Source organism: Tasmannia lanceolata, unplaced genomic scaffold (assembly GCF_043159265.1).
Source record: "Tasmannia lanceolata isolate RefF3 unplaced genomic scaffold, GAP_Taslan_0.1 ptg000019l, whole genome shotgun sequence".
Lineage (NCBI taxonomy): Eukaryota > Viridiplantae > Streptophyta > Magnoliopsida > Canellales > Winteraceae > Tasmannia > Tasmannia lanceolata.
Window position 1 is genome coordinate 18,896,551 of NW_027518696.1, and position 9,813 is coordinate 18,906,363.

The window sequence follows — 9,813 nt, forward strand, 5'->3', positions numbered from 1 at the left end:
ATTCTCTAAAGGAATTTTCTTCTTTCTCCCAAAGGAGAAAGGTCTTCTTCTTAGTCTCCTTTCTGGAACCTTTTGGGAGAAACCTGCTAAGAGGAAAAAAAGAAAATACTGTTAGCCAGTAATCTTCTCACCTTCTTTTCTTCTCCTTCTTCTTTTCTTCACGTCGCTTTTCTTTCGCAAAGATCCGATCCCTTTTCTCAAAGATCTTGAGTCTATTTATAGAACTCTCACGAAGTAGTTAGCAACTACCACCTCATCCCTTTTTTTCTCAACTTCATGATCTCCACTTCCTCTTTTTGAAGCCGTTGTAGGTGCCACCTCATCCCTTATCTAGGATTCCATGATCACCTCTCTTTTTGCGGGGAGCTACGTAACTCCCTATTTTGAAAAGTGGGCGACTCACTTCTTATGCGAGTCATTTTTATTTCCTAAATTTTAGGGATTTAAACTTTTTTTTATATTTATCCCTCTTTACTTTAGGGATAAAGTGATATGTAACCACCCCTTTTTCTCTCTTCTTATTTTAATAAGGGATTTACTATTTTACCCTTGTTATAAATTTTTGAGTCCAACATTATCTCATCCCCATGTAACAATTTCCAAAGATAAACTAATTCTCCTACATTCTGACTACCATAATACAGATGCATAAAGTACTAAAAGAATTATCTAAATATCCATATTACTATGTTTTAAACATAACTGCTCCTCCAGTATTCTACCCGAACCTGATATAATTATTCAGAAAATAAGCCTGGCCGCCAATACATGTAATTCCATTGAACCATGAAGTATTTCCCATTTATACAAAATAACCTTTATAATAGCCTTTGAGAAATGAATCCTATGCTACCTTCAGATCCTTAAAAATATTCATTCCAATGCTATACCAGCAAGAGGTAAAATAGACAAGCTATGTATTTAGAAGAATAACAATCATACTGTCATTGATTTTTTTTTGTCAGAAACGATAAAAGAACTCTCAGAATTAATTTCAAAACATACTACTTTTCTTGTGTTATTATAACACTCTTCAAGGAAAATAAACCTGAATAAAACAATACTCGTGATTTTTGACATACACATAATTTTATTGAATCAGCTTATAAAGATAAATGATTTTTTTTTATTAATTTGACAGAACAAGACATTAAAAAATAAAAATGCCTCTATATTTCAGGATCTCATAGTACAAAAGAAATAAGAGTTTCAAACCTATAATCAGAGAACCATTATAAGGAATAGTAAATGTAAAAGAGGCCTCAAATTAATAGATAAATCTTTTGAACTCAAAGATATGAAACTTTTGCAAAAGAAATCAAAATACTGCAATTTTAAAAAAAAAATCCAAGATCAGCGTCCCATCTTCCTTTCTAATGCAAACATAAAAGGGAAAAATTCCATAGAAAATGCATTTAAAACACCTGACACAATCCCTCATAGCAAGCATCAATCACAGAGTACTGGATTGCAAGCATCCATGAAAATAAACGAGAATATAAACAAATATTCGAGAGACTTACCTTAATAACAGAATTATCTGAAGAAAGAAAAAATAAAACAAAGCAATTTACATATAATACAAGGAAACTTTTGTTCTTCAGGAGAACAGATCCAATCAACAAAGGCAATAAACTTTCAAGCATAATTACTCATCTATGATCAAGAAAATATCTTAAAATTAGCAGAAATAAATAAAATTACCTTCCTCTTCTTTACTTTTCTCCTTTTATTTGCCAAAGCTAACTCACTTACAATCAAATCCGAGCAATAATGTTGTAGATCCAGATGAAATAAGGCACAATAAGACAGATCGAAGTCTTGAATCCGAGCTAGAGAAAATGAGGCTCGACTTACAGTTTTAAAACAAAAAAATGACCGGAAACTAGCCGGATTCCGGCCAGATATGCCGAAGAAGATGATTAAGATTTCCTCATTCTCTCTCTTTCTCTCTAGCTTGGTTAGGGTTTCACATCTGATGAAGATAGAAGACTTGCTAGGGTTTGATGAAGTATGGAGAAGGTGAGGGAATGTGAAGCCGGCCGGAGTAGGACGATATTCGGGAGAGTCAGGTCGGAGAATAAGAAATGGGGTTAGGGTTTCAACTTGGGCTCTCTCTCTCTCTCTCTCTCTCTCTCTTCTCTCTCTGTATAACGAAAATAAGAGCCCAAATTCCTTTGCTTATAAAAAAAAACGATGAATTTGTACCCCCATTTTCATGCCCTGGACAGCCCTCATCTAGGTGTATTTATGACTGCCCTTTTAAAGCAGATGAAGGTGGTCCGGCAAACAACAGGGATGAATGAAAAGACTGATATATTTGTTCCCCTTTTCTTTCTATGGACAGCCCTCCCTAGTATATTTACAACTACTCTCTTCACTCTACAGGGGTGTGGTCTGAGGTAAAAATCGGCCCTAAATAAACAAAGTGATATATTCAACCTCTTCTCTTCCTTGGACCAAAGGGAATAGATAACACAAGAAAGAGATAATCAGCACCACCTGTGGACCTCGATCCGAGAGAGAGGTGGGGACGAGCCCCCGGCGGCCTCTAGATCATCCACGTGTGAAGGAGAGCTCTACTAAGGAACTCTCGAAACAGATGTCACCCTCATAGCATAGCACGAGTGGCGATAAATGAGATACCTCTTGATCCAAGGATAAATCATCAAACCAAGACGTACTTAAAACAAACTCAGAGTCGTCATCCATGGATAGGCCATGGAACCCCAAAAACAAATATGCTATGTATACCATGGATAACCAGAAATATATATGAGCTCGTACCTGATTACGAATGGAGAAGGTCCGAAGAGCACCCATAATTCGTCCGAGTGCAAGCACTTGGTCTCTTATGCCATTTATTATTAACCTTAAAGAGTCTTGGGTGAAAATCATGTAAAATAAGAACAAATATCCCCAAGTAGACGTCTACCTAAACATGCATGACCCGGGGATAAAATAATTAGCATGTACAAAATAAATGGAATAAGTGTCGCCTAATCACAGCTAGGTTATGAGTGACATGCCTAACTGGTATCTAAGTTCTGATGGGCAAACACATGCATGCTGCAGCTAAAGGTATAAGATCTGTACATGAAAGTAAGAAAACACAACAAAACATACAACATGACTCGATACCACACACGACGCAACACAACAAATCCTAAACTCTAAACGATCTCACTCGATTCTTTGGATGGTCTGGTATTCATCCAAAGCTGCCTACGTATCTTCGCCTCCACCAGAATCAAAGCAACGTAGTTCTTCGCACCTATTCTAAGCTATGATGCCTAAGACATCTAGACCTCTATCCTAGACTCGACCTAAAAGACCGGACTAGTTATTAAAGCTTCTTGTGGGATTATTTAAATTTCAGTGGATTGTGGATTTTTAAGACACCCTATATGCCCTAACTAAATGCAGGTTAGCCCTAAGCTAATGCAGGTGGTTCATACAACCTATGTGTAACTAAGTTATGTGTCATATGGAAAATAATAGGATCACTAACGCATCTTAGACCTAGTCATTAGTCGGCGATGTAAATCGTCAACTGACCGGACGGAGGCGTAACAAACTCCTAACTCTAACACAAACACACAACAACCACAACAATCAAACAACATATCAAGAAGAAATTCCTAACTCCAAAACTCTCTATCTAGGACAAACTCCTAACTCTATAGGAAGATCTTTTTTAAAACAAAGTTTTAAAAGTTGTTTGAATGATTTTTGAAAGATTTACAAAGTCTATTTACAAAGTTTGATTGGACTTGGGATAAAGATCTCAAGCTGCACTACGTACCTCGTGAAAGAGGATCAAGCCAACGTAGTTCGAAAACAAACTTCCTAACTACACTCCTAAAATCTTAAAGCTTCCAAATGTCTCAACATTTTTGAAGTTTTTAAATATTCTAATATTTTTGTAATTTTAAATGATTTCAATGTTTTTTTACCTTAAGATGATTTCAATGCTTTTGGGTCTTAAAATATTTTCAATTTTAAAGGGAACATGCAAGCACAACAAAAAACTAGGGCAAAGCCCTAAATTTAAAGGGAAAACCTCAAACAGGCAACTAGTGTCTCAAAGAGACGATCCACAACAAGTAAACTAGTATCCCAAGAACAATGAAAACGATCTAAAATCACAAGCAAGCAAAGCTCTAATAATACTGAGTTAGTCTCTAACTAAGATGAAGTAACAACTCTTAAAGGAGAAACTCCTAACTAACAATACTAAAGAGGTGATGCAAATGAGTCAGAGACTCTCTAATAACACTACCAAAAGAAGGGCAAATAAAGTTAAAGACTCGCTCTAGAAGAAAGGGTTACTCTAACATGAGGCTGGGTAAGCCTCCTAAAGGGGAAACTCTCTAAATGAGACAAGGCTTATCTCCAAATACGGGCTCTATAAATGAGGCAAGGCATGTCTCCTAGTCACAAAAGTGGGCTCTAAGTATCCCTATCATCGCTTTTGCAATGAATAAGTAGAGAGTAGGGTAACTAACAGACCAAGTTGGCCTCCAACTAGCAGGGGGTACAAGTTGGGGCACAACTTAGAAATGATTCTATAAATGAGGCAAGGTACGCCTCCTATGGGCTAACTTTATACCAAGATAAGGCAATCTTCCTAAGGGATGGGTTCTAAACAACAAGGCTTGTCTCCGAAGAAGGATTGCCTTAATGAGACAAAGCATGTCTCCTAGTGTAACTTACTAATGAGACCACAATGGTCTCTTAAATGAGGGTTCTAGATGACTCTTTCATTGTCCTGGTAATGAAGAAGGGTTCTAATATCTATAAGTATCTGAAAGACTAAGTAAGCCTATTAAAATAAAGAGGGGAACGCCACTAGAACTGAGCTAGTCCCCTAAGGATGGGGTTGAGCTAACGCCTTCATCGCCCCTGCAATGAGGAAGGGATTATATTGTCTAAATATATCTAAAAGGCTCAACAAGTCTTCTAAAGAAGGTAAATGCTATGTGGACTAAGCTAGTCCCCTATAAGATGGGCTTGGGATGACTCATTCATCACCCTTTACAATGAAGGAATGATTCTATGGTTTAAACAAGTCTAAAAGACTTAGCAAGTCTTCTAAATGAGAGATGAGATAGTTACTCGGACTAAACAAGTACCCTAAGGATGGGCTTGGGCTAACGCCTTCATCGCCCACTAGGCTAAGCATGAATCAAGCATCAAAAGCACACATTTGCATTTTATATGGAAGCTAAAAATTTGTATTTAAAATTATACTATCCAAATGGCACAACTAGCAAAAGTGATACACATCAAACGTGTAGGGGACACATCAGGAAAAAATTGATTAGTTATACACTTTGGCCAGTTCTAGCCGGAAGGGGCCGAAAAATGACCATCTCCGAGCAAATTTCAGATTTCAATTCTGCAGTTTTGCTTTTCGAAAGTTCTGATTTGATTTTGCAAAAAACCGAATCAAAAATATATTTTCAAGAAAAGTGTTCAACTACAAAGTTTTATAAAATTGATCAAATAAACTTTTCTCCGTTGGCAATTTGGGCTGGCTCTTGCCGGAAGTGGCCGGCAAACGGCCATCTATGGGCTGATTTCAGATTTTATTTATGCAGTTTTACTTTTCAAAAGTTCTAATTTGGTTTTGCAAAACAGAGGATCAAAAATATATTTTGAAGAAAAGTGTTCAACTACAACTGTTTAAAAAATTGATCAAATAAACTTTTCTATGTTGACAATTTTGGTTGGCTCTTGCCGGAAGTGGCCGAACAACGGCCATTTCCATCAAGTCCAAATCTGGAAATGTAGTATTTTTGGCTGATATCTTAAAATCATCATAACTTTTTCATTGTTCATCATTACGAGGCTCGGAAGATGTCAAATCAAAGATCACAGAAAAATCTACAACTTCTGTGTGTATCACTTTCGTTAGATCTAACCAAATTTTAGTGATAAATTAAAAATAAAATCTGGACAACATGTAATTCAACACAATTTCATAACATTTCACATCAAAACTTCATTCAAACACAAGATCTATGGGAATTTGACACAAATATATGATAATACATGCTGATTAGGCTTAGATCTAACAATGTTGGTTTCAGTTTTGAAGATCTTTAAGGAATTTTCACAAAAACACACATAGATTCACCATTTTGCACCGAATTTTGAGCTGAAATCTTAAAACGGCCATAACTTCTTTGTTTCTTAGCCAATTTTGGGCATTTATACGCAAATCAAAGATCTCAACGAGTACTACACCTTCGCACGAAAATTTTTCACAAATTCCAACCGAAAATTGATGAAAAATGGCAAAAAATGAGGTTGGACAACACTTAGTTTTGCCATTTTTACATCAAAATTTGAAGTGAATTGCTTTAAATCTTCAAATGAGACATGTTTTTAAACATATTTTGGTAGATTTTAACCCTAGGTTGCTAGATCTAATCATTTTAAGCATTTTTCACTTAGATTTCCCATTTTAGGCTAGATTTTCAAAGAAAACTCAAAATCTACTAACCTTGTGCTCTTCTCTTGTATCTATCCTTGAAAGCTTCTTTATCTCTCTAGATCTCTTTCTTTCTCTCTCTAGATCTCCTTTCTTTCTCTAGATCTTCTTCTTTCTCTCTCTAGATCTCCTTCTAGATCTCATTCTTTCTCTCTCTAGATCTCCTTCTTTCTCTAGAATTCTCTCTCTCTCTAGAAAGTTCTCTCTCTCCCTCTCTAAAATTAGATTAAAAGCCCTCATTTTTTTTCAAATGAGAGTCCAAATGCTATATTTATAGAGTTTTCCCTTAATTTTTGTCCCCCATTAGTTTATAGAACAACCATTTTTTCAAAAATTTTGCTTTGGTTTTGGTTGCAAAATGGTGGCTATTTGGAAAAAAATTTAATGAAAAATTAACTAAAAGAAAATTTTCACCCCTTTAGTTACCTTGGACAACCACATATTCATGTATATGTTGTATTTTAATTAAATAAGGGCTATTTTCAAATAAAGCTCTTCATGGACGACATTACAAGGATAATGCACCCCCCTTTCTGCTCTAGTGAAAAAACTGGCTGTCTTACATGATATTTCACTCCCATTTCGCACTACAATTCTAATTCGGCTTGTCTTATTAGGCAAATCTCATCCGATTTCGGCAAAAGTTTATAGGGACCTAGCTGGGACCCTAACCTATCCGAGGGTGAAATTTGGGGCCCTAAATCTCTGATTTGATGGGGTTCTGATTAAACAAGATATAAAAGAGGTTCGGTCAAAATGAGGTGTCTACAAATGCCCCTCTTTGGCAGAGCGTGCTTGACACGCGAATGCCAAAGTCGAACAGACAACACATTTTGATCGACCCGAAAACAAAGAAAAGCAAAATAATTTTCACGAAGAAAAATACTTGCAAAATCACTTTTCCACAAGAGTAAAAAAACTCTACCAACAATAGGGAGATAGCCTCTCACGGACTCTTAACTTGGCGATCATAACATTTCAATGAAATAGCCTCTCTCTAATACCCATTACTCAACTATCTAAACCAGTCCACAAGGACTTATGAACAATTACAAAACACAAACACACTTTTTTCTTAGAATCCTTTTTAAGTATAACTTGTCTAAGAGAAGTACAAATTCAAACACTCAAAGAGTTTTCATCATTTCATTTTTTTTAGAAACCACATTGTGACCTGTCTAAAACAAGCACAAATCCAAACACTCAAAGAGTTTTTTTTATCTGTCAAATGGGCCAAAGACCACTGTATTGAAACCCGTTCAAAACAAGTTCAAAACCAAACACTCAAAGAGTTTTTTTTTTAAGAAAAAAAACTGTCAAATAGGCCAAAGACCAATGTATTGAAACTCGTCCAAAACAAGTTCAAAACTAACACTTAAAGAGTTTTTTCCTTTTTAGAAACTTCATTGTAACTCTTCTAAGACAAGCACACATCTAAACACTCAAAAGATTTTTTTTATCTTGTCGATCAGTCCAAAACTTACTCGACCACTTATTGGGGTACTCGGATATTTGAGCCAAACTCAAACATCTAATACCGAGGCGAAACTAAGTCTCACCGGGCGATAGCTATACAGATCATTGCTGAAAATACATCTATTTAACTATCAGAGTAACTCTGACTCTTCTCTTTCAAGGTAGCGAATCACTCCAGATTATGCGGTTCTGTTAAACAGTTCCACATAAACCCAGATTTGTATGTCCTGCTAAACATTTCCCCACAAACCTCTTCACAGATACGCATGACTCCTAACTCGTTAGGAAGCTGCACATTGCAGAACGATGATTAGGCAAGTCACTATTTTACATTACATTACTAATCATCTGGGTATTAAATACCCGGGTGAAGGAAGAAAAGACCAATCCGTGTAACACAAGATTGGTGATTTTCCCCTATTCAAACCTTTCAAAATGATCGAAGAAAAGACCAAACCATGTAACACAGGTTCGGTGATTCCCCCTATTAAAATCTTTCAAAATGATCTAAGAAAAGACCAAACCGTGTAACACAGGTTCAGTAATTTTTTCCTATTAAAACCTTTCAAAAATACCAAACCGTGTAACACAGGTTCAGTAATTTTCCCCTATTAAAATCTTTCAAAAAGACCAAATCGTGTAACATAGGTTCAGTAATTTTTCCTTATTAAAACCTTTCAAAAAGACAAACCGTGTAACACATGTTTGATAATTTCTTACTCTGTTAAAACTTTTCTAAATTTTTTTTTTTTGAAGAAACAAACAGACAGTGCAACACTAAATCCGGTAATTTCTTACTCTATTAAAACACTCTTCAAAACACTTGAAGAAAAGACCAGACCGTGTAACACAGATTCTGGTTATTTTCTCACTCCATTAAACCATTTTCTAAACATTGAAGAAAATACCAGGCCATGCAACACAAATTCTAGTAATTTCTTACTTAATTGAAATCTTTTCAAAATGATTAAAGAAAAGTTCAGATCGTGCAATACTTAATCTGGCAATTTCTTACTCTATTAAAACCTTTTCAAAATGATTGAAGAAAAGACCAGACTGTACAATACTGAATCCGGTAATTTCCTACGCTATTAAAACCTTCTTTTTCAAAATGATTGAGGAAATACCAGATCGGGCAACACTAAATCCGGTAATTTCCTTCTTAAAAACACTCAAAGAATTTTTTTTCTTTTGTCATTGTATTAAAACTTTGCCAAATCAAACAAAAACCAAACACTCAAAGAGTACAAATCAAATAAGTACACACTAATCACTCAAAGAGTTTTTTTTTTATAGCTGTATTAAAATTTTTGTCAAAACAAGTGTAAACCAAATGTTTTTTTTTAAATGATGGAAGAAATGATCAAACCGTGTAACACATAATATAATAATTTCTTCCTTTATTGAAAACTTTCTAAAACCATGGAAGAACAACTAAACTGTGAAACATAGAACCATCAATTTCTATCCTTATTAAAAGCTCAAAATGATGGATGAAAAGCTCAGACTCTGAAGAACAGAGCTGTCAATTTCTATCCTTATTAAAAATAAAAAATGATGGATGAAAAGACCAGACTCTGAAGCACAGAGCTATCAATTTCTATCCTTATTAAAAGCTCTTTAAAATGAATGAAGAATTTACCATCTTTGATTGATTTTACTAATGGATTAGTTATCTCTTACCAAGAGTAACTAGCAGTGCATGATATTTGCTGAAAGCAAAAACTCAAGTAGATTAATGAGATTTTTAGGTATTGTAGACACCCCATTTTGACCGAACCCCTACATATATTGTTATAGTAAAACCCTGTCAAATCAAAGATTTAAGGTCCCAAATT

General features: G+C 35.2%; 1 protein-coding gene across 1 annotated transcript in view; it reads right to left on the reverse strand.

Moving 5' to 3' along the window:
* Positions 1–2,148, reverse strand: part of LOC143853513 (heat-inducible transcription repressor) — a 56,439-nt gene extending 54,291 nt beyond the window's left edge. The window contains exon 1 of the mRNA XM_077363308.1: positions 1,705–2,148. The gene's annotated coding sequence lies outside the window, so the exon portion shown is untranslated. The remainder of the gene's footprint in view (positions 1–1,704) is intronic.
* Between the last annotated feature and the right edge of the window lie 7,665 nt (positions 2,149–9,813).